The sequence below is a fragment of the Muntiacus reevesi genome, chromosome 2 (genome assembly GCF_963930625.1).
Source record: "Muntiacus reevesi chromosome 2, mMunRee1.1, whole genome shotgun sequence".
Classification (NCBI taxonomy): domain Eukaryota; kingdom Metazoa; phylum Chordata; class Mammalia; order Artiodactyla; family Cervidae; genus Muntiacus; species Muntiacus reevesi.
The window spans coordinates 175,367,784-175,391,667 of record NC_089250.1 but is presented as its reverse complement, the minus strand read 5'-3'; the positions used below and the strand labels follow the sequence as shown (position 1 = coordinate 175,391,667).

Genomic DNA, 23,884 nt, shown 5'->3' with positions numbered 1-23,884 from the left:
TCTGTTTTTTTCTGTCATGGTTTGCTTATCATTGTTTTTTACTGACCACCTATCTAGTTGTTCTATTCATTATTAAAAGTGGGCTATTGAAGTCTCCAAGTATTATTGTAGAACTGACATTTCTTCCCTTAATTCTGTCAATTTTTGCTTCATGTATTTCGGGGGCTCTGTTGTTAGAGGCATATATTTGCGTAACTGTTATTTGAATCAATAGATTGACCCTTTTATCAATATATGAAATCCTTCGGCTCTTGTAATATTTTTAAACTTAGAATCTATTTTGTCTGATAGTAGCACAGTTACCCCAGCTCTCTTGGGTCACTATTCGGGTGGAATGTCTTTTGCCATCCTTATTAGGACCCTAACGACCTCTTTTTAACTTAATCACCTCTTTAATGACCTTGTATTCAAATAAAATACACTTACTCCTGAGGTACAGGGCATTTGGCTGTCAACGTATAAATTTGGGGAACACAATTCAGGTCATATCAGGTATGTATCACTGTTTCTTTTTTCTAAATTAAAAATTATGTGTGTATTTATATACGTGTTTGTGTATTTGGCTGCATCGAGTCTTAGCTGTGGGCACAGGATCTTCGTGCATGATGTGGGATCTTTCCATGCGGAGCGAGGACTCTCTCGCTGTGGCCCGTGGCATGCAGGGCACGTGGGCTGCGCCGCTTCGCAGCGTGTGGAATCTTAGTTCCCCAGACCAGGGATCGATCCCTCGTTCCTGTGTTGGAAGGTGAATTCTTAACCACTGGACTACCAGGGAAATTCCACTATTGTTTCTTATATCCTCATTTTTCCCCTTGGAATTTCTTTCCTCCGTACTGACGTGCATCATTTGGTGATTGTTTAAATAAAGGTCTGTGGATGGTAAATATTTTGAGTCCTCGCATGTGTGAAAAATGCTTTTGCCTAGTTTACACTTGAGTCACTGTTTAGCTAAATATAGATTCTAGCTTAAAGATAATGTTTCCTTGGAACTTGAAAGATAACGCCCCCATTCTTGTATCTGGTATTGCCAGTCAGTCAGTCTGACTCTGTTTCTTTGTAGGCAGTATAGCTTGTCCGTCCTTTAGGATTTCTCCTGTGAGCCTTGTGTTCTGAGGCTTCTCACGTTGTGAATAGATGTGGTCTTTTTTCTCGCATCTTCCCGGCAGTCCTGTGTGTCCTTTTAAGCTGAGGACGCAACGCATGTCCTTTTCCAATTCTGGAAATTACTTCCTTAGAACGTCTTTGAGTTTGTCTTCTGCATTCTTTTCATTCCCCCTTCTGAATCATTGCTAAGAGAAATGTTGGAATGTCTGGATCCATCTTCCATTCTCTCAACTTTTTTTTCATTCTCTCCAGCCTCTCTTTTTTTTCCCCCCTGGATCCTGGGAGAATTTCTCAATTCCATCTTCCAGCTCAGTGATTCAGTCGTGGGCTGTATCCATTCTGCAAATACAGTCCACCTGCTGATTTCCGTTCCAGTGATCTTTTAAATCTCCATTGGCTGAGCCCACATCACTTGCGTCTTTCTGGGGACGTTAGGTATGCATGGTCTAGAGATTTGTTCTGCTGGCTCTGTGAACCGCCTCCCTGATACAGCTTCTGTTTGTTGTGTGTGGTTGTTTCTCTGCAGTGGTGCCGGCTTTCCTTGAAGGTCTGGTGTTTCTTGGGGCGGTGGTTGTATTGACATTGGACATTGTTCAGAGGGTCCCTTGGACAGCAAGGAGATCCAACCAGTCCATCCTAAAGGAAATCAGTCCTGAATATTCATTGGAAGGACTGATGCTGAAGCTGAGGCTCCAATACTTTGGCCACCTGATGCGAAGAACTGACTCACTGGAAAAGACCCTGATTCTGGGAAATACTGAGGGTAGGAGAAGAAGGGGATGACAGAGGATGAGATGGTTGGATGTGTGTCACTGACTCAAACATGAGTGCGCAAACTCTGGGAAATAGTGGAGGAGAGGGAAGCCTGGCAAGCTGCAGTCCATGGGGCTGCAAAGAGTGGGACACGCCTTCCCGGCTGAACGATTGTTCTCCATGATCTGTCTGCCGCGGCTGCATCTGCCCACTGCAGCCTTTTTGTGTGAGAGGGATGAGCCCAGGTGTGTTGTGGGGAAAGATGCTTTTCTCTGCTCTGAGGCTGCCTGTTCCTCCTGGGTCTCGCCTGCGAACCCACCCCTTCTCCCAGGCACTCTCCCACCCCTCTGCCCACCAAGCCCAGAGTTGCAGCTCTCACCTGTGGGAAGACGTCCCCGGAGTTTACAGCCTGGCTGTGGGAGGTGGAGGGGGTTGGCAGGGGTCTGGCCAGCCCGGCCACGCCCGCCCTGGGCTGGGCTCTGACTCAGCACGCTCGGGCCTCTCCTGTGTCGCCCTCTCAAGCTCGGAAGTGACCCCCTCTGCTGCCATCTGGTCTCCTCTTCTCCTCCAGTCTCTGGGCTGTGCGTAGTCACTCAGGCGTGTCCGACGCTTTGGACCCCATGGACTGTATCCCTCCAGGCTCCTCTGTCCATGGAGATTTCCCAGGCAAGAGTACTGGAGTGGGCTGCCATTTCCTGCTCCAGGGGATCTTCTCAACCCAGGGGTGGAACCCGGGTCTCCTGCATTGGCAGGCGGATTCTTCACCACCAGCACCACCTGGGAAGCCCCTCTCAGCCTCTTATTATCAAAAGATAATAATTTCTCATCCACTGGGTTAGGCAGGGGAGGAAAGGGAGAAATTGCATCACATACAGAATTTTCTTTCTTCGTACAGTCTTACATTTTTTGTTGCTTAGTCGCTAAGTCATGTCTGACTCTTTTCGACCCCATGGACTGTGGCCCACCAGGTTCCTCTGCCCATGGAATTTCCCAGGTAAGCATACTGGAGCGAGTCACCATTTCTGTCTCCAGGGGATCTTCCCAACCCGGGAATCAAACCCATGTCTCCTGCATTGGTGGGTGAATTCTTTACCACTCAGCCACCGGGGAAGCCCCTAGTCATACGTCTTTTAAGTGCCTGTTTTACATTATTTTGTCACTTTGAACATTAAGTTAATCAAAAAAGCCCACAATGTTTTTTCTGTGTTTTTTTTTCACAAGCCTCTGCCATGCCAGTTCTCCCTTATCCTGTCCTTGCACACATTTTTGAGGCCAAACTCAACACTTTGCGTGTAAGTCTGTTGAATTCCATCTTGTGATTTGGGCCATATAGTCTTGCCTGTCAAATCTCTGAATATTGATGAGCGCATTTATCATATTAACTATCTCTTCCAACTCTGTGTGACCTTCGGACCCAATGAGATTCTCCTTTATGTCTCCACTCGCTTCGTTGCCAAAAATGTTGCGCACAGTACAGCCAGAAATGAGCTCTTTGGTGTCACCGCTTGAGACCTCACCCAAGGTTTATTTATTTATCCAGCAGACCTTTATAAAGTCGAGTGGTTGTCAGTATCCTTCATGTAATGGCTCAACAATTTGTGAGTTCACCTGTCAGGAGAAACAGTTGATCCAAATTCTATTATCTTACCCTCAAGGTTATCATGAAGAATTAGTCAGAAGCTACCACCAAGATGTGCTGGTTGTTAATCCGAGCAGATGAGCGCGTAGTTGTCTTACAGTGTCCTGGTTGCTCTGGTGTATCCGTTTGCCTCCCCAGCCAGAGAGTGGGTGTCTTGTGTCGAGGGACGGGGGATACTGATGTCATTTCCTGGAGGTGGGGGGCGGGTGTACCGTTATGCACACATAGGCATTCTGGCCTGGAAGCCATCACAGTTGATGCTGTTTGAATGCTAATACACCACACCAGGGTTGGGAGATGTCATGATTTCGGTCTTGGAGATGCACAAGATGGGGAAATACCTTGCACCCATTACCCCACTGGTCATAGCAGACTTTGACTGTCTGTCTCCAAGCCTGGGCCTCTGGTTTGCACACACATCCTTGCCAAGCATGGCCTCAGCCTCCTTGCCCATTCTACAATTTGGGACGAGGTTCAGAGAATGCCACCTGCGGAAATCCCACCCAACAAGAACTGAGGTGAAATGAATGGGGTGCCCACCCAGCAGAGGTTCACCCACTAAAAAGGGAATTGAACTGGGTTGCTGGGGTGACTCATTCCCTGACCGGTTCCTTCGCTCAGCAAACGCCACGCCAAGGTGTAACCAGATGCAAGGGAATGTCACCACTGAGCGTGTCCGTTAGCGACATGACCCCACCACAGAGGTGGGGTGTTCTCATCTGAGAGTGAGAACCGGCCACATGCTTTTTTCCTGAGCTGCCCTGGGGAGACTGTGGCTTGAGGCCACTCACACGTTCCTGTCTCCTGAACAGACACAGAAAGTCCTCGAGTGGACATGAGTTCATCAGGCTTCCTCAGGTTGGTGGAGGTGTGTCCTGAGATGGTGTTTGTCAAAATGTGTTCCGCCGAAGACTAGCGTTGATTCATGAAATAAAAGTTCTCTGGTCAGACAACGTGGGGAAGGCTGAATGCTGCGTCTCCCTTAAGGAGATACACACGCAAAGACTGAGGATTCCTGCTGTGACCCAGGCTTCCAATCAGCTTAACCGCATCCATCCTGTACGCCTCACCTGTTTTTTGTTGGCTAAACACACTTCTTGTTCATTGTTGTTCAGTCGCTAAATTGTGTCCAACTCTTCACGACCCCATGGACTGCAGCACGCCAGGCTCCTCTGTCCTCCACTATCTCCTGGAGTTTGCTCAGATCCACATCCATTGAGTTGGTGATGCCATCCAGCCATCTCATCCTCTGCTGTCCCCTTCTTTTGCCTTCAGTCTTTCCTGGCATCAGGGTCTGCTCCAGTGAGTCGGCTCTTCGCATCAGGAAGCCAGAGTGTTGGAGCTTCAGCATCAGTCCTTCCAATGAATATTCAGGGTTGATTTGCCTGGTTTATAAGTCAGCCCCATAAGAACCCAGTGGCCCAAAAGACCCGGAATGAAAGGGAAAATACGAAATTCCTCAAGCTTACAAAACAGCTGCATGTCCCAAGTGGAGGGTGATCCCGTGAAAGCGTCACCAGCTTCCTGGTCTCTTGGTGGAGATTTCACTTACCCTCCCTGTGGTCAAACTCTTCTGCCAAAATAGACCCGGCCTGGTGCTAGGGATGCTCAGGCACGCTGTAGACAGCCTCGGAAGCAACCGTTGAGATCAGCAGACAGAAGTCGTTACCTGGGAAGGCCTGTGGGGTCTCCAGGGCAGGCTGGAAGCTTCAGGGGAGCTGCTGGCCTCCCTCCCAGCCCATAACAGCGCTGCACGGCTGGAGTCTGATTTCTCTCACTTGCTGGAGCTTGGCTCTCGGTTATCCTTGAAACGCCCGAGCCCCCTGGGCCCTGCACCCTCCCAGCCAGTGACCCCCCGCTGCTTCTCCTCTTGCAGACCTCTCTTGCAGTTTCTTTCCCAGCCCGTTTAGAGCTTTGATATCCCCACCCTGGCTGGTTCCTGGGTCTTTCGACCCCTCATCCCGTAACTGTCATTTGCTCAGGAACTCCGAATGCCCTGTCCCCATGTGGACCCGACATCCCATCTCCATGGTAACCTGCAGAAACCTTGGGATGCCTGGGACCTGGAGCCCTTGGATGTGGCGTCTCCCCACAGGGACTCCCGGTGGGGAAGTGATGAGGGGTGGGCAAGAGGAGGTCCAGCACCTTCTGGGGCAGGATGTAGACAGAGGCATCCACTCCTGTGCCCTTCCTCACTCTGGGTTCTTACCAAAGGCACATCACTGAGTTGATGTGACAGTGGATTAAGGCTACTGAGAGGCCCCTTCAGGCAAAGATTCATTATTAATCGCCCAGGCTGTGATGATTAGTCAGGCAGGAGAACAGCAGACCACCTGGGGAAGCGTGGGCAATCTGCTTCAGCGCGCACGGCCTCCAAGTGATCGGCGGGGGCTCAGAACCGGGTGGGGCTCCGTCAGCACTCGCTGATTTCTCACTGGGGTCTGGGCCAGGCACTAGGGAGAGAGGGGTGAGTGAAATTGCCATAGTCCCCAATATCAGGAAACCTCCGGGCTGGCAGCAGCAGTGACATCGTGTGTGCACACGCCAGCCAGTACCTTGTAAAGGCCCTCCTCCTCCAAGGAAGTGGTCAGCCCTTCTGTGTCCACTGTCAACCCCCGACGTCCAAGGCCACCATTGTCCTCCACCTCCCAGGTTGTCCCCTCGCCTTCACTCTTTCCTCCCAGAGTCTGTTCTCCACCCGGGCCTCTTCTGTCTGTTTCACGTGCAGACCACATGCTGTCATTCTCAGACCCGAAACCCTCTTTTTGCAGCATCTCCAGGGTCCTTCCCGAGACCCTCAGGGCCCCCACGATCTGGCCCTGCCACCCTCTTTGATGTCACATCACATCTCCTCTCCCTGTGGTCCCAACACTCCAGCCCCACTCACCCACTCACAGGTCCTTCCTCTGCGCCATCCGTCATGGGGGGCCGCCCCCCACGGCCCCAGCAAGGCTGTCAGGCTTGTGAATATACTCAAACAAACCAGGATGTGCTGGACACGTGAATCCTCTCTGGGTTTCAAAGTCTTAGGATGACAAAGGAAAAGGATGCAGGAGATCTCATCAACTTTTTTTTTCCACACTGATCAGATGTCCAGAAGATCATATTTTGGATATATTAGGTGAAATGTTCCACAATATATTATTAAAATTAATTTCACCTATTTCTTTAGACTTTCTTTGTAACGTGGCTGATAGGAAATTTCAGGGGACATCTGTGGCCCGCAGTCCCGGCCGGCGTCCTCCTATCAGGGATCCCCATCCTGACCTCTGCGGGCCTTTTTATTCCACATCTTTGCGCCAGGATCCCTGCTCCCCTGATGATCAGCTTAGTTGGTCCCTCCTCATCGTTTGGGTCTTGGATTAATACTGACTCGGGCCTCCCGGACCTCATCGAAGGGCCTGCACCTCTGGGCAGCTCTCTGTCCGCTCCTGTTTGTTTTTTCCCGGTGTTAATCGGGCTGTGCAAACATTGCCGTTTATCGTCTCTTCCCCACGCATGCTGCCTGCCAAGCTCTGTTCGGAGTCTTTCAGGTGTGTCCACTTGCTAAAGCCTCACCACTGCCCTAAGAGAAAGAAGTTTCCCATTTTACAGATGGGAAAACAGAGGGATTCCCAACCCAAAGGCCTGGCTTCAGAGCCTGCTATTCTGACCCAGTGAGGGCAGGGACCTCGCTTGCCTTGAGTTCCCATCTGGCACAGGTTGGCGCCAAATAAGTCTTCGTTGACTATCCAGTTGTTCATCAACAGATGGAGGGACAGGTGAACTGTGGTCCGTTCACACGATGGACTGCTACTTAGCCAAAACAAGGATGCAGTCCTGGTGTGTGCTGCAGCGGGGATGGATTTTGAAAACATCACACCAAATAGAAGCTGCCAGGCCCTGAAGGCCACATATTGTTGAGTTGCCCTGGTGTGAAATGTCCACAGAAGGAATCCATAGAGACAAGAGGCAAATCAGTAGTTGCCAGGGGCTGGGGAGTGACTGCTAGAGGGTGTGGGATTTCCTTTGGGGGTGATGCAGATGATCTGGAATTAGATGGTAGTGGTGGTCACACAGTCTCATGCATATGTGGAAACGCATTGAATTGTACACTTGAAATGGTGACTTTTATGGTGTATGAGGACAACATTACAGAGGATGAGATGGTTGGATGGCATCACTGACTCGATGGACGTGAGTTTGAGAAAACTCCAGGAGTTGGTGATGGACAGGGAAGCCTGGCATGCTGCAGTCCAGGGGGTCGCGAAGAGTCGGGCACAACTGAGCGACTGAACTCAACTGATGGCGTATGAAGGAAAGCTCAATATAAACAAACAGATTTTATGTTGAGTAAGTGAATCCTCACAGAGCAAACGGGAAAAGCCAGGATTCACCACCTTTCTCGCAGGGCCATCCAGGAACCTGTTTGCAGATGCAAAGTTGCACCCGAGTCACTTATTCATCCCATATTTCTCCTGTGTCTGCAAATATGCCGGGCGCTTTGCCAGACATCACGTTGCTGCTTTGAATAAGACGGGCGGGGTTCCTGACCTTTGGGCTCCTTCAGGGAAGTCAGGGGGTTCTCTGGGTGCTTACAAGGCAACGTGAGGAGTGGGACCCGGGGGTGAGGCTTCTTACCCTGGAGCCCAGGCCACCACCACCCACCCCAGCAAAATTACATCGTTATCTTCTCGAATGGAAACGTGCCATTTCCTTCAGTGATGAATTCAGGGGACAGGCCATCGCAATATCGGAGACAGCACTTTTAACCTTGTCACAAATGGAAATCACAAATACTGGATCGGCCAAAAAGTTCGTTCGAGTGTTTCCATCACACGTTATCGAAAACTCAAAAGGAACTTTTCGGCTGACCGGATATTTTCATATCCTGTTACGGTTTTTGCAGATACCTCAGAATCTCGTTGGCCTCCCCCTATCTCAAACTCAGGGCATCAATAAGAAGGCACACATATTAGAAAATCACAATTTTTAAAATATTTGATAATTCTGTTTCACTATAGCTTGTAATTCTCTATACGTTATTTCATGTGTTTAAAAACATTATTCTGGAAGTGGCTCCAGACACCGTATGGATTCCAGAAAGTTACGAGCCATAGCCCCTGTGTGACTGGCTCCTTGTTCAGGAAAGATCCCAGTGGTTCCTGTAATGATGGGGGTAGGCAGGCCTGAAAAGGCAGAGGAATGGCAGATGAAGGCCGAGGTGGCCGCACCAGTGACCAGAGGGGTGACGCTCGCCTTCCTAAAGTGGCCCCCGGGCAGGACAGAGCTTGTCGCGTCTGGGCCTCAGCAAGCCCAGAAGGACCTGAGTTGCTGGGTGTTGACAAAGGACAGGCTGGCCAGAGGGTTCTGGGGTCCTCGGACAAAGGACAGCTCCTTCAGCAGCACATGATTCTTTTAGCCCACCTTGGCTGGTCGAGATTGGTCTTTGTTGCTTGAAAAACACTTTGAGGACGTGTAGACGGAGGTATCTCCGAGGAGCTTCCTTAAAATACCCCCAGTGAGGGATGTGGAGCCCTTGACACCTCACTCCAGTGTAAGAGGGGAGTCTCCATGTAGGGACGGTGATGAAAGGACCCACGCTCCTGTTGCAGAAACCGTCAAAGGCAGGCACGCTACAAATGGCGCGTCCGCCGCTAACTGTAGGTGTCCTGGTTTTATTGGCCTATGTCATAACCCTAATGTTACTTGAATGTAGTTTGGTGGTATTTTTTATTACGGTTTCCCCCTCTTCTCCCCACAGCTGCTAATATTTCCTGTCTCTGTTCCCCACTCTCCCTTGTCACCCATTATCCATTACTGTCAGCGCCCTGCCGGATGTCCTTGGAGAGGATTCTTAATGGAGCTGTCCTGGCTAAAGAAATTCAATGTGATTGAACTGCAGCGAAGAATCAAAATCCAAATATCTGAAAGGGATGAATAATAACTAGGTATTAAAGCATATTGGTTATTTATTACTGGCAGAAGGCAGGAAAACATTAGCATGTAAAAAGCTGTAAATTAATCACGGCTGGGGATAGGAAACCTGAAGAAGTCACCTCTATCTTTGTTAACTCTGTTTTGTTATTCGTGATGTGTTCCCGCGTCCCCACGCCTGCCCTTCCGTGATAGATTTTCATCCCAGCTGGCTAGCTGCAGGCACAAAGTGGGGAGATTAACTCCCCCCCCAAAATGGTTAATCTCATGTCATCCTGTGGTTAAAAGAGGGCGGCCGGGGGAACGTGCATCTGTGGGCTGATCTAGAGTCAGACCCTGGCCAGGCCACTCGCTCACTGTGACCTCAGACAAGTCACCTGCCCTCTCCAGGCGCTGGGTCTCCTGTCTGTCAGCTGCAAGTGATTCTGAAACCTTCCTCAGAGCGCCGTCACGGGGATTAAACCAGATACTGCCTTTGCGTGTTTAGGACCATGGTTGATGGCAGCTGCTGGTGACAGAAGGACAAGGGCCTTGCCACTCAAAACGCTGTCAGTGGTCCAGCGTGGCATGAAAAATGCAGATTCCCAGGGCACACCTCTGGCCTCCTGCTTTAGGCTCTGCCTCCATAAGATCTCCCAGCGACACAGTTAGACATTAACACGTGAGAAGCCCTGCCACGGTGTTCTGATACGTATTAATACAAGGGAGTTTTTAGTGAATTGGAGAAAAAGATGCTCCGTTTTATGATCTAACCGAGAAAAAGATTGTTTACATTCAAAGAAATGTGTTGACTGAGCTGAAAGGTACATTGGAAGGCTTTGAATCCTGCTGTCTTTGGCCCTGAGGACTCTGAGGTCTGCAGAAGTGAAGCGTCTGCCCGAGGCCACTGAGTTGGTGTTCTGGTTAAGTGTTGTTGCATAAAAACCACTCCAAAATGGAACGGCTTTAAACCACTTGAAACCATTTGTTTCGCTCCCGAGTCTGCATGTTGGGCTGAGCTTAGCTGGATGCTGAGCTCATGTGCCTGCTTTACGTGCCATCAGCTTGAGGGACCAAGACAGCTCACTCCATGGCCATGGTCGGGGATCTGGGTCTGACGACTGGGACCCTTTCTTCCTGGGCATGGGGGCCTCTCCCGGCTGCTTACACCCCTCACAGCATGGGGGCTGGGTGGTCAGAGTGAGTGTCCCGGGTGGCATTACTGGGAAAGAACCCATGGCAACCCACTCTAGGACTCCTGCCTGGAAAAGTCCACGGACGTAGGAGCCTACAGTCCAGTTCCAGTCGTGCCCAGCTCTTTGCAACCCCACGGACTGCAGCACGCCAGGCCTCCCTGTCCATCACCAACTCCCAGAGTTTACTCAGACTCATCGCCATTAAGTCAGTGATGCCATCCAGCCATCTCATCCTCTGTCGTCCCCTTCTCCTCCTGCCTTCAGTCTTTGCCAGCATCAGGGTCTTTTCCCATGAGTCAGCTCTTCGCATGAGGTGGCCAAAGTATTGGAGTTTCAGCTTCAGCATCAGTCCTTCCAGTGAACACCCAGGACTGATTTCCTTTAGGATAGACTGGTTGGATCTCCTTGCAGTTCAAGAGACTCTCAAGAGTCTTCTCCAACACCACAGTTCAAAAGCATCAATTCTTCAGCACTCAGCTTTCTTTATAGTCCAACTCTCACATCCATACATGACTACTGGGAAAACCATAGCTTAGATTAGGCAGATCTTTGTCAGCAAAGTAATGTCTCTGCTTTTTAATATGCTGTCTAGGTTGGTCATAGTTTTTCTTCCAAGGAGCAAGCATCTTTTAATTTCATGGCTTCAGTCACCATCTGCAGTGATTTTGGAGTCCCCAAAAATAAAGTCTGTCACTGTTTCCATTGTTTCCCCATCTATTTGCCATGAAGTGATGGGACCGGATGCCATGATCTTAGTTTTTTGAATGTTGAGTTTTAAGCCAACTTTTTCACTCTCCTCTTTCACTTTCATCAAGAGACTCTTTAGTTCTTCTTCACTTTCTGCCATAAGGGTGGTATCATCTGTGTATCAGAAGTTATTGATATTTCTCCTGGCAATCTTGATTCCAGCTTGTACTTCATCCAGCCTGGCATTTCATATGATGTACTCTGCATATAAGTTAAATAAGCAGGATGACAATATACAGCCTTGATGTACTCCTTTCCTGATTTGGAAAATTCTAGTACTCTTGCCTGGAAAATTCCACAGACAGAAGAACCTGGTAGGTCCCTGTGAGGATCACAGTCAGACACGACTGAGCAATTTCACTTCACTATCAGTGCAGGAGATACAAGAGATGAGGGTTCAATCCCTGAGTCAGGAAGATCCCCTGGAGGAGGAAATGGCAACCCACTCCAGTATTCTTGCCTGAAGAATCCCATGGACAGAGGAGCCTGGCGGGCTACAGTCCATAGGGTTGCCGAGTTGGATACTGCTGAAGCGACTTATCACATACACGCATGTTATAAATTGCACAGTAGAATATTGTGAGTTTTAAGCCACTAATTAATTTTTGAAGGCTTTCCCTCCTGGTTGCCTGTATTTTTTAAATTTTTTTAATTGGAGGATCATTGCTTTACGGTGTTATGTTGGTTTCTGCTTACACCAGCATGAATCAGTCATAATTATATATATATAATATATCAGAATATAGTATATACATATCCCCGCCCACTTTGGCCTCCCTCCACCCACCGTCCCACCCCGTTAGAGCGCCGGGCTGGGCTCCCTGTGTTACGTAGCAGCTTCCCACTAGCTCTTTGTTTTACGCGTGGTGGTGTGTAAAGAGACAAGCCAATGCCAGTGTCTCGATTCTTCCTTCCCTCTCCTTCCCCCGCTGTGTCCACAAGTTCGTTCTCTGTGAAGCCACTACTTATTTTTTAAAGAAATCGCAAATGGAAGAAATTTTATCTTAATTCACACGTTTACCATGTTGGCACTCTTCAGTCCTTCATGCAGATCCTCGTTTCTGTCCGGCATCGTACTTCTTCAGTCTGGAAAATATCATTTAGCATTCCTTACAGTGCAGGTCTGCTCATGATGGATTTTCTTCAGCTTCTGATTTCTCAAAGAAAGAGCCTTTGTGTCATCTTATTTTTGAAAGATATCCACTGGGTCAAGAATTCCAAGTTACCCTTTTGTTTCATGACTTTAAAGATATGGTTCCGTGTCTTCTTTGCATTGTTTTTTGAGTGACCAATATTTTATCACTAATTCATTTTATGTAGTGTATTTTTTTTTTTGCTGTATGCTTTTAAGATTTCTTTTTATATTTGATTTTCAGCAGTTTAAGATATACTTATGTATATTTTCATGTTTATTTTGCTTGGAGTTTGTTGAATTTCTTAGATCTGTGGATTGATATTTTTCATTAAATTTGGGGGGGGGGGAAATTAAAGGGATTTTTCTTCCACATTTTCTCTTTTCTCCTCTCCTTCTAGGACTCTAATCTCATGAATGATAGACCACTTGATATTATTCCACAATTCACTGATTTTCTGTTCATCCTTTTGCACCTTTTTCCGTCTCCATGCCTTAGGTGTATTGTTTCTATTGCCCTTTCTTCAAGTTCACTGATTTTTTTCTTCTGTAGTGCCCAAGTGTCAGTTAAGCCCATCTATTGAATTTGTAATTTGTATACTCTAGATTTTAGGTCTAGGGTTTTCATTTGGTTATTTCTCCTTTCATGTCTTTTCCCTTCTCCTGTTCCTATTTCCTTTGTCTTTGGCATACTTATAATAATAGCTCTTTCAAAATGTTTGTATGCAAATTCCAACATTTCTGTAATTTCTGGGTCTGTTTCTATTGACTGGTTTTTCTCCTTGTCTACTTATGCACGCATCTAGTAAACATTTTTTTTAGTGAGTTCTGGTCACTGTGGATGCCAAGTGTCTGGATTTTGTTGTTTATAAGTTGTGATGAGTGTTTATCTGGCAGATGGTTAATTTGTGTGTGGGTAGGTTTGATCCTTTTGAACTTTACTTTTTAGCATTCATTCATTTATTTGGGGGGTAATTGCTTTTGCAGTGTTATACTGGTTTCTGCCATAAGCAGTGTGAGTCAGTGACAGGCGTACACATCCCACCCAGTCCCACCGCCAGACCTCCTTCCCACGTCCCACCCAGTCCCACCCTTCTGGGCTGTCACGGAGCACTGACTTTGACCTCCCTGCTTCATAAAGCAGCCTCCCACTGGCTCTCTCTTCTGCATATGCTGGTGTACGTTTGCTAGTTACGTGTGGACTGGTCCTCATTCTGGGGTTGGAGCAGCCCTGCTCTTCAGATGTGACTTTCTTGGTCCCTGAACTTTCAGGGGACCCGGCGAGGCCCTCCCGGCCTGGCTGATGGGAGCCCAAGCCTTCGTCTGTCTGCGTGTCCCCTGAATCGCTCCGTTTCACGGCCCCGTAGTGCTCGTTCCCGGCTCAGCTCGCGGCGTCCCACGTGTGCCATGCGGTTCCGTCCACAGCCCACCCGTTCTCTCGGGCTTCCCTCCCCTGCGGCCCTCCTCCCGGGCTGCAAACCCCGGCAGCCCTGTCCCTGTCTGAAACCTCAGTTTGGGCTCTGCCTCTCTGCCCTGTGGTATGTAAAGTGCATCCAGACCAAAAGCCAGTGCTCATGAGGCTTGTTTTGTTCAGTGGCTCCGTTGGACTCTCTGCGACCCCATGGACTACAGCACACCTGACTCGTCTATGCTCCGCTATCTCCCGGAGCTTGCTCAAACTCATGTCCATTGAGTCAGTGACGCCATCCAGCCATCTCATCCTCTGTGGTCCCCTTCTCCTCCTGCCCTCAATCTCTCCCAGCATCAGGGTCTTCTCCAGTGAGTCAGTTCTTCGCATCAGGTGGCCAAAGTATTGGAGCTTCAGCTTCAACATCAGTCCTCCCAAGGAATATTCAGGACTGATCTCCTTTAGGATGGACTGGTGTGATCTCCTTGCAGCCCAGGGGACCCTCAGGAGCCTTCTGCAGCACCACAGTTCGAAAGCGTTAATTCTTCGGCACTCAGTCCGTTAAGGCTTACCCAGTCAGTTTGCCTTCCACCAGGCTTATACTGAGCCTCCTAATGTTCAGTGTCTACAAACAGTTGTTGCAAACCACTTCTCCATTTTATAGTTATTCAGCATTTTCACTGTTGTTCATGGCGTATTACTTTCCACAAACCTCACAACTGATCTGAATTCACCAGGCCAGATAAGAGGCTGTGGTGAAAGGCTGGCGATGAAGGACCTGTTGTTGTAACTAGCATCCATTGGGCATTCTGTCCCCAAATAAGACCTCGAGTACACCCTGAATTCTTGTTGTATGAAATATTAGATTTTTATAGGAAATAACTGTGGGGCGTAATTTTTACTTTGCAGAAGCCTTTATTTTATAAAGAGGACTAGCTGCAAGTAAACCGTGTTCTTCCTTAGCCTATTTAAGAGATTGGAAGATGACCATTGTGAGCAGAGCTAGGTCATGGTCGGCAGAGCCTCCGAGCCTCAAGTCCTCGCAGTTGCTTCCAGGTGGAGCCATCAGGCAGAAGCAGAGTCAATACACCACTGAAGTGTCGGCGTGTCCGGGCATCCGGGACGCACTAGCCAGGGCCACTGAAGGCTGTCGTATGAAGACCTGGTCCAACTTGGAGCTCGGTTACCCCAAAGGATCTTGAGTGTCTTGAGCCAAAAAGTCCAGGCAGGGTGTGAGCCACAGAGACCAGCATGTGTCTAGAAGTTTCTAGGAGTTTAGATGGGGCGGACAGGTAGGTCAGCAACCTGTGTCTCGTGAAGAACTAGAGCCGTACTTCTCCGTGTGTGGGGAGCCTGTTCAAATGCACGCTCTGCCTGAGGAGGTCCGAGGTGAGGCCTGAAATGCTGCAGGTCCCACCAGCTCCGGATGGTGCTGAGGCTGAGGGCCACAGACAGCCCTCCGGCTGGTGAGGACCGTGTAAGCCAGAGCGCTCCTCCTGGGGAGTCAGCTGTTGCTTGTGGCCCAGGGGACACTCAGTGTCAGACTGGTAGATGGAGAGAAGAGGATCTGACTTACATAAACGAAGCCTACCTGTACTATTTCACCCTGACGCTTCTTGTACCTGTTGGGGCTGGCAGTTATACCTGAGGGACGCCAGGCTCCAGCAGACCTGAAATCTCAGCTGTGACCCCAGGAGAATTCCCCAGAGAGCCATAAGGAGCCACACTTGCCCTTCCTTCTTGTCCAGGAGCCCGAAGGCCAGCAGGATGGCAATAATCTTTAATTTGGGGGGGAAAAAAAAAGAAGGGCTTTCCTGGTGGCTCAGTGGTAAAGAATCCCGCCTGCCAGTGCAGGACATGTGGGTTCGATCCCAGATCCGGGAAGATTCCACATGTTGCGTGCTAACTAAACCCCTGCATCGCAACCACTGACTCTGTCCTCTGGAGCCCAGGGTTACAAGTGTTGGTCATGCAGTCGTGCCCGACTCTGAGACCCCATGGGCTGTAGCCCCCCCATTCCTCTATCCACGGGATTCTGCAGGCAGGAATACTGGAGTGGGTTGCCATTTCCTTCTCCAGGGGATCTTCCTGACCCGGGAATCAAACCCAGGCCTCCTGCACTGCAGGCAGATTCTTCATAGTTTGAGCCCAGGAGCTGTAACTACTAAAGCCCGTGCACCCTAGAGCCCGTGCTCCCCAACAAGAGAAGCCACCACAATGAGAAGCTCCCCCCCAAAACTAGTGAGCAGTCCCCACTCTCTGCAATCGGAGGAAAAGCCCATGCAGCAACAAAGACACAGCACAGCCAGAAATAAATAGTTTGGTTTTTTTTAAGTTAGCAAGAAAGCAACCCTCAGACTCTCTTACCTTCTGCCATAAACGTTTTTCTTGAGTATGATCTTGTGTGCCTGGAGCACAGACTGTCTGAAGCTGGATGCTGCGGGCTCTGTCAGGACAGGATGTGGCCCTTTCTCACGTCTAACGGATACTCATGTTTGGGGAGTCTGTGCGCCTGCTCCCCTGTGTACACGTGGAGTGTGCGCATGGCAGGGGGGCTCTCCACGTGTAAAGGACACGTGTCACACCATCCACACACGCCTGGATTTAGACACAGATGCAGAGCACACCTAAGGTGGTGTTGGCTTTATTTCACCAGCGACCATAGGGACTGGGTTTTGTTTCTCCGTCATGTTTAGGAAATTAAAAATCACATTTTCACCTCGGCTTCTTGGATAATGCGTGGAATAGTCCGTTTCTGGTTAATAGGGCTTAAGACGTCAGTAAGTTCTGGACTTTGGGTTTAAGTACTAAGCTCATACACGGAGGGTGATGAAGAAGGCCCCTGTTAACTGAGCATCTGCTCTGCTCCAGGCAGGCTCTTTAGAAATGTGTTTAGTCATCATTATAGCTCTGCCAGCTGTGGGCATTACGATTCTTATTTTATAGATGAAGCTGTTTATAGATTATTTATGAGTTCCTATTTATAGAGGAACTAAGATGGGGTAGTTGGAGGAACGGGGTGGGTGTTGGGTCTGGCGTGTTTTGTGAAGTGTGGGTCCCACAAAGCCTTTCACCCAGTGATGTCTGGAGACATCCAGTCAAGGAGAGGAACTGGGCTCCTTCTAGGCTCTAGTGGTTTCTCCTTCCGCTTCTGGACAGAGACCCCATTTTCTTCCCAGCCCCTTCCCTCTGCCGGGAGACAGAACCAGGCCTCTGACGGGGCCAGCATGCCCGGGAACTTCCCACGAACCCAAGGAGGGGCATCCCAGCCAGGGCCGCGTCAAGTCCTCTGCCCGAGAGAGTGCCTGGCCCCTGTCCCGGCCTTTCCGGCCAAGGTGTCCTCCCTGCTCCGACCCCGTGGGGATGAGGGAGGAGCAAGAGGGAGCAGGAGCCTGTTCTGTTGTGCGCGGGCTGCTCTCTTCCCCTCTCTGCTTCCACGGCGACTTCATTAGCAGCAAACTGCTAATTGAACTTCATATTCATGGTCAGAAAATAAAGTCATTGGACCTTTTTGAAGTAGGATTTTATGAGTCTTGACTCTGACAACTGAGTCAGCAGTGAAGGGCCTGTGCCGTTGAGAGTTGTGGTTTCAAGGCAGAGATAAATAAGCAGACAGCTCGGGGAGGAGGCCCACCCAGTCCTTGGTGGAACCGGACCTCGGCGGGTTGGCCGGCGGGACAGACGGGGCTCTGGGCAGAAGTTCCTACACCGAAGCCACCACCCCCCTAACCCGGCCGTGGGCTGTGTTTCGTCTCTGGGGTCATGGAGCGCCCGCGGGGCTGTTCGCATCGCAGAACCGGCTGTTTTGGCTCCGTCTCCTCCTGGCTGTTCTGGAACAGTCCTGCCCGCAGGCTCAGACTCGCGCCTCCCAGGACGTGGGCACAGGAGGCTCTTGACGCCACTTCCTCTCGTGTGACTCGGGTCCCGCTGCTCCTCCGAGGGCTCCCGGGGCTCCCTTTCCACCACGGCCTCGAGTAGCCCCTCCTCCTGGGAGAATTCTGCTCCTCGGCTCCTTGGATGTTGGCTTCATCCCTCTTGTGGACCCTTGACAAGCCCCATGGGGATCTCCTCACCAAGCCATGGAAAAAAAAATTCTGCGATCTGTATTTGGTCGCTCCGACGGGGCGTGTTTCAGAATTCAGAAGGGACCTGAGGGCTTCCCACCCTGGAACATGGGCGGACGTCCTCTGCCCTGAAATCCTCCCACGACGGGGCAGCTTCCAGCAGCATCGTCCTTGCTGCCTGTTGCCTGAGCCTGGAAGCGTCCGCTTCTCGGAGGCGAGGGGAGGGGAGAGGAGAGGTGAGAGGAGAGGTGGGGTGATGAGAGATCAGTGTGCAGGGGGGAGACGACCATGGTCAGCCCCTGCTTGCCCCCACCCTGGTGGGGGTCCCGAACCCAGCATTCACCACCTTCTCCTGCAACAGATCCTCTTCTGCTACACGGAGGGCTAAGTGCCCTGGTCTCCCAGGCGGCTGCTGTGAAGGGCAGGAGGAAACTCAGAAGGAGGGCCCAGCAGGTCCCGGGCCGGGCGGGGATGTTGTAATTCAGTGAGTGCCTCGGCTCACCGCGGCCCCTGCGCTCCCTTGCCGGTGCGTGGCCACGCCCGTGGCTGAAATGGCACCCAGGCCCCCTGCCAGCCCCGAAACCCCATTACCATGTGCGCTGACCATGAAGATTGCATCTTCACGCTGCACTTCCCTGCCATCGATTGGCTTGGGGAGTCGTCCCTCCGCTGACAGCGTCGTGGAGATGCTCATGGCACAGCAGGTGACGAGGGGGCCCCCCCGACCCCACGAGGAACCAAACTGCCAGCACCGCCCGGCGCTTCTCACGGCTGCGGGCTGAACCCATGGCGGGAGGTTCGGCCTTCAGGCGAGGGGGGGTTAGACAGGGTCCTGGGTGGGGGCCTCGTCATGGGCTTAGTGATCTTGGAGGAAGAAGAGACCGCGGAGCCCCTGCCCTCCCCGAGCTCACACCAAGGAGCTGTGAGGACAGAGCGAGAGGGCGACGCCTGTGAACCAGGGAAGGCCTCACCAGACACCCACCCACCAGCACCCTGATCGCGGCGCCCGGTGTCCGGAGCTGGGGAGATCGGCGCCCGTTGTTTGAGCTGCCTGGACAGTGGTATGTCGGCACTCAGCCTCTAAGCAGACCAAGACCCCATGTGACCTCAGGCAAAGCCTGCGGCTGCTCTGAGCCTCAGTTTCCTGGAAGAACAGCGTCAGGACGGCTGGGAGGAGGACAGGACGTGCGGGGAAGCGGGGCTTCCCTCTGCGTGTTCCTGCAGGAGGACCGGGAACAGGGAGGAATAAGCGCCCAGCGTCTCCAAGAGAGCCGCCTGAAGCCGGCGCCCTGCCCCTGTCTACTTCCTCCTCCTCAGTTCAAGGCGGCAGTTAGGCCATCAGCTCCTGGAACGTGCGCGGATGCCCGGAGACCGGCGAAGCTCTGTCCTCAGGAGGGAGGCTGGCCTGTCCCGGCGGGGCATGCCCGCCGCAGACCACACGGCTCCCAGGCCCCGGCGCCCCCCAGCCGGCCTCCCTTCTTCCAAGCATCTCCGCGCCCACGTGCTCCCCTGCAAGCTCCGTGCTGTCCCCACGTGACAGAGGAGACACCCAGGACTCAGGAAAGAGGCCGGAAGGCCCCCGTCTGCCCTGCAGACTCACCCCCACTGCTGTGCCTGGAGCCTGACCTGGAGAAGCCCGTCTGTGGCTCCCTGACCTTTGGCCTATCCTTCAGTCTGACCATTGGGAGAACACAGGGAGGGCAAAGGTCAGGCGATTCGTCATCCAGCCCCTCCCTGGGGGCCGCCTCGAGGTTTGCAGAGCCCACCCCCCCACGCACCCACCGCTTCAGTCCCGCGGGAACTGTGGTGGTGCAGCCCAGGAGACTGCCTTCTTCCCGGTCAGTCTGCACTGACCTCCCTGCCACAGCTTTGCAGATTATCCGTTAACCACACTCTCCCCAAACCCAGCTTTATCGCATCTGTGTCCTGCCGGCCCCTGACCTGCCCAGGGTCACCCAGCTGGTCAGTGCTGTCCACAGCATCCTGCCCATAGCCACTGTGGGGGTCCTGTCTGGAGGTGCCTAGTGGGGAGGAGATACATGAGGTGAGGGCAATCAGGGAGAGCTTCCTGTAGGAGGAGGCGTTGATGAGGGGGCCTTGAGGTCAGATAGGAGTTTGACTCCTATCTGGGAGTCACAATTAGAGATGCTTTCAGGTGTGTTTGTGTCCTGAAGCTGCCGTAACAGATTCCCATGGTCAGGATGGCTTAAGATGAAGGAAACGATTTCTCGCTCAATCATAGAGGCCACAAGTGTGAAATCAAGGCAGGCCCATGCTCCCTCCAGGGAGGACCCTTCCTTCCTTTAAGTTTCTGGTGGCTCCAGGTGTTCCATGGCTCGTGGCCTCATCACTCTGTCTCTGCATCCGCTGTCACATGGCCATCTTCCCTCTGTCTCTGCGTGTGTCGTTGGGTCTCAGCTTAGTTCAGTTCAGTCACTCAGTCATATCTGATTCTTTATGACCCCATGAAGCACAGCACGCCAGGCCTCCCTGTCCATCACCAACTCCCGGAGTTTACCCAAACTCATGTCCATTGAGTCAGTGATGCCATCCAACCGTATCATCCTCTGTCATCCCCTTCTCCTCCTGCCCTCAATCTTTCGCAGCATCAGGGTCTTTTCAGATGAGTCAGCTCTTCACATCAGGTGGCCAAAGTATTGGAGTTTCAGCTTCAACAACAGTCCTTCCAATGAAAACCTAGGACTGACCTCCTTTAGGATGGACTGGTTGGATCTCCCTGTAGTCCAAGGGACTCTCAAGAGTCTTCTCCAACACAAAAAGCATCAATTTTTTGGCGCTAAGCTTTCTTTGTAGTCCAACTCTCACACCCATACATAACCACTGGAAAAACCATAGCCTTCACTAGGTGGACCTTTGTTGGCAGAGTGATGTCTCTGGTTTTTAATATGCTATCTAGGTTGGTCATAGCTTTTCTTCCAAGAAGCAAGCATCTTTTAATTTCATGGCTGCAATCACCATTTGCAGTGATTTTGGAACCCCAAAAAATAAAGTCAGTCACTGTTTCCACTGTTTCCCCATCTATTCGCCATGAAGTGATGGGACTTGATACCATGATCTTAGTTTTCTGAATGTTGAGCTTAAGCCAACTTTTTCACTCTCCTCTTTCACTTTCATCAAGAAACTCTTTAGTTCTTCTTCACTGTCTGCCATAAGGGTGGTGTTATCTGCATATCTGAGGTTATTGATATTTCTCCCAGCAATCTTGATTCCAGCTTGTGCTTCATCCAGTCAGCGTTTCTCATGATGTAAAGTCCCCCTAATCCAAGAGGACCTCGTCTTCATTTAGCTATATCTGCAAAGACCCTGTTTCCATAAAAACTCACATTTTTTAGTTTCCAGGCAGACATGGGTTTGGGGGTCGCTATTCAGCCCAGTCCACCTGGGAGGCACAGAAGAATGAGTGGTCCCGGTAGAGGGAGACCGGGAGGGCATGTGAGGTGGGAAGTGTGGGGTGTACAGGGTGAGAGAATGGGGTCTTTACTCAGCCGGTCGGGGTCCGCGATCAGCAAATCTAAGGGCCAGCGCTGGCGGCGGTGGGGGGGCAGGGTGACAGGGCCACTTTGGGAAACGGGGTGGGGGCTCCTTACAGAGTTCAGGGTGCACCCGCCCTGTGACCTGGCGGTCTTTACTCAAAAGACAGGACAACACACCCCATGAAGGTTCGTACGGGAATGCCCCCGGGGCTAAGCTGGGGCCACGACCCAAATGTCCGACAGCAGGTGAATGCATAAACCGTGGCCCACACGTCGGTGGACAAGGAGGGACAAGCCAGGCCCTGGAGAGCCGGCCAGGCTGCTGTATCTTCCTGAGGTCCAGAAAAAGGCAAGACCGAAAGCACAGCCGTGTTGCCTCTGGGGTGGGGGTGGGGAGTAGCACGGAAAAGGCCGTGAGTGCTCTTGCTCGGGCGGCCACTGGGCCCTGCTTCTTGGTCGGGGTCTCGGTGACTGGGCGCTTTGTTTTCAGAGCGTTCGTTTAAGACGCACACAGCTGACTGGTCTTCCTGCCGTTGTGTAACAAGGAAAGGGAGCAGAAAGACTGGGAAGCGGGATCGGGCTGAGCTGGAGGCCCAGGCCCTGCGTGGCGTGGGGCCAAGGAGCCTGACGTGAGAAGCTCGTGTCTGGTGGCGGGGGAACAGGGGGCCTGCCAGCTTCCAGGGACGGGGCAGGCTGACCTCTCGTATCCTCCTAGGCCTGCAGGGCAGACTGTCACATGTCACCTCGGCCTTGCTCACAGCCTCCCTGAGAGTTTGCTGACCAGTCCACTTCTAGGGCCTCCCAGGGAGTCAGGTGGTCCCCAGCCCGAGGGGGGCCTTCCAGCGGGACTGGGTAGAGAGAGGTGGGCACCATGGTCAGAGGAGCTGAGTCAGCGTCCAAGGAGGATGTTGGGAGGAGAAGACAGCGTGGTGGGGCGCTTGGCTCTGGGCAGCCCCGCGTGGGGCCCCTGGAAGCATCGTCCATCTGGGAAGGTTCTGGGTCCCGTGCTTCCCATCAGCCAGCCTCCCTCCTCCACACAGCTGACAGTCAAGACCGTGGCCTCCAGGGCGAGGTCCGCACAGCTGCAGGGGCCCCAGGAAGGACGGGCTGAGCTGCTGCCCCTTCCCCTCCCCTCCCGCCCCCCATCCCCGCTGCCCCCCCACCCCGACCATGACAGACGCAGCCCTCCTGCTCCGCAGCGCCCCGCCCGCCCGCGGACCCTCGGTCCCCTCCTCTCCCAGCCTCCCCCTCCGCAGAAAGTCACCCACAGCCGCTGCTCAGAACAAAAATAAAAAGGGAAGTGTGGCAGCCCCCCAGCCCCCACCTCTGCCCCTGCTAAAAATAGAGGCAGCCTCTGAGCGGGGTGTTGAGTGTGGGCTTCCGGGGAGGGGGGTGCACTGCTGTCTGCAGCCTCAGCATTTCCTGGGGGCCTGGCAGTCACCGCGCTGGAGGAGAGGGATTTGGAGAGGACCACGGAGAGACACCCCCCCAGCCCTGCCGGCCAGACCTGGGGCTGAGCTGGTTTGCAAACCCGTGAGTATATTTTCCAACCGGCCGGTCCTCTCGCTCTGACGGGTGTGCGCCCAGCTCGTGAGCCCACATCCTCGGTCAGGCAGCATCCTCTGGAGCAGGCGGGGGCCGCTGTGGAGCCCCTAATCCTCTCACCGATCCGTCGGAAACATGAGCGCGCACGGCTTCATCTTAATTTCCTAAACAACCAGGAGACTCGACAGCGGGTGCTGGACCGCTGTTTAGGCTGTAGCTTTGATCGCACAGAGCGTGGACTAGAGCCCAGAGAAGCCTTTCAATAAATGCCTGATGATCGATTTGGACCAGAACGCCGTTTTTACGTGCTGGTGCTTTTTTTTAAACCTCTCCTTCTGAGGGAGTACCCTGAGGAGGGCCGAGGCATGGGGGTGGGTGCCCGGTGTGTGTTCCTGTTGAAGGAGGGAGATGCCTGCAGCCCAGCTGGTGGAGAGGAAGTGTGCGAACATCTGTCTCCAGAAGCTGGGGCCTCGCCTTGATCTGCGGCTCACAGCCCCACCGCCTTGCCCTCCCTGGGGTTCCCGCCCTCCCCGGGGAGCACCTTTCAATCAGTTCCTCCGAGGTGCGTTAAGATTCCGTGTGCAGAGGAGCCAGCCTGTTACTAAACGTTGGCCAACCGCTCACCAGGGTCCAGCCCCTGCCCACAAGCAAAATGGAATGAGAGAGACTGCAGAGTTGAGCTGGCAGGAGACCTTTGATCCAGAACCCAGGGAGGAAGGGTGTGATGTGGGGGGGTGAATGGCGTCCCAAGGGAGCCAGAGGCCCGGGCCCCCTGGGGGTGTCGCCCTCACGGAACTTCCTGGATGCATCTCCGAAGGTTCCCCGTTTCCTCATGCAGATCTTCAGGAGTCTGCTGAGTGCTGGGGGAGTGGAAGAAAGCTTTGCAGCAACCCCGGGGGGTCTTTGG

General features: G+C 52.2%; 1 protein-coding gene across 3 annotated transcripts in view; it reads left to right on the top strand.

Moving 5' to 3' along the window:
* The window catches only part of CARD11 (caspase recruitment domain family member 11), a 103,224-nt gene that overhangs the window by 24,176 nt on the left and 55,164 nt on the right, over window positions 1–23,884 (top strand). The window contains exon 1 of one of the 3 annotated variants that reach the window (XM_065920198.1): window positions 22,890–22,965. The exons of the other annotated variants lie outside the window; for them this stretch is intronic. The gene's annotated coding sequence lies outside the window, so the exon portion shown is untranslated. Of the gene's footprint in view, window positions 1–22,889; window positions 22,966–23,884 lie in introns of those variants that run through there. 3 annotated transcript variants of the gene reach the window in all.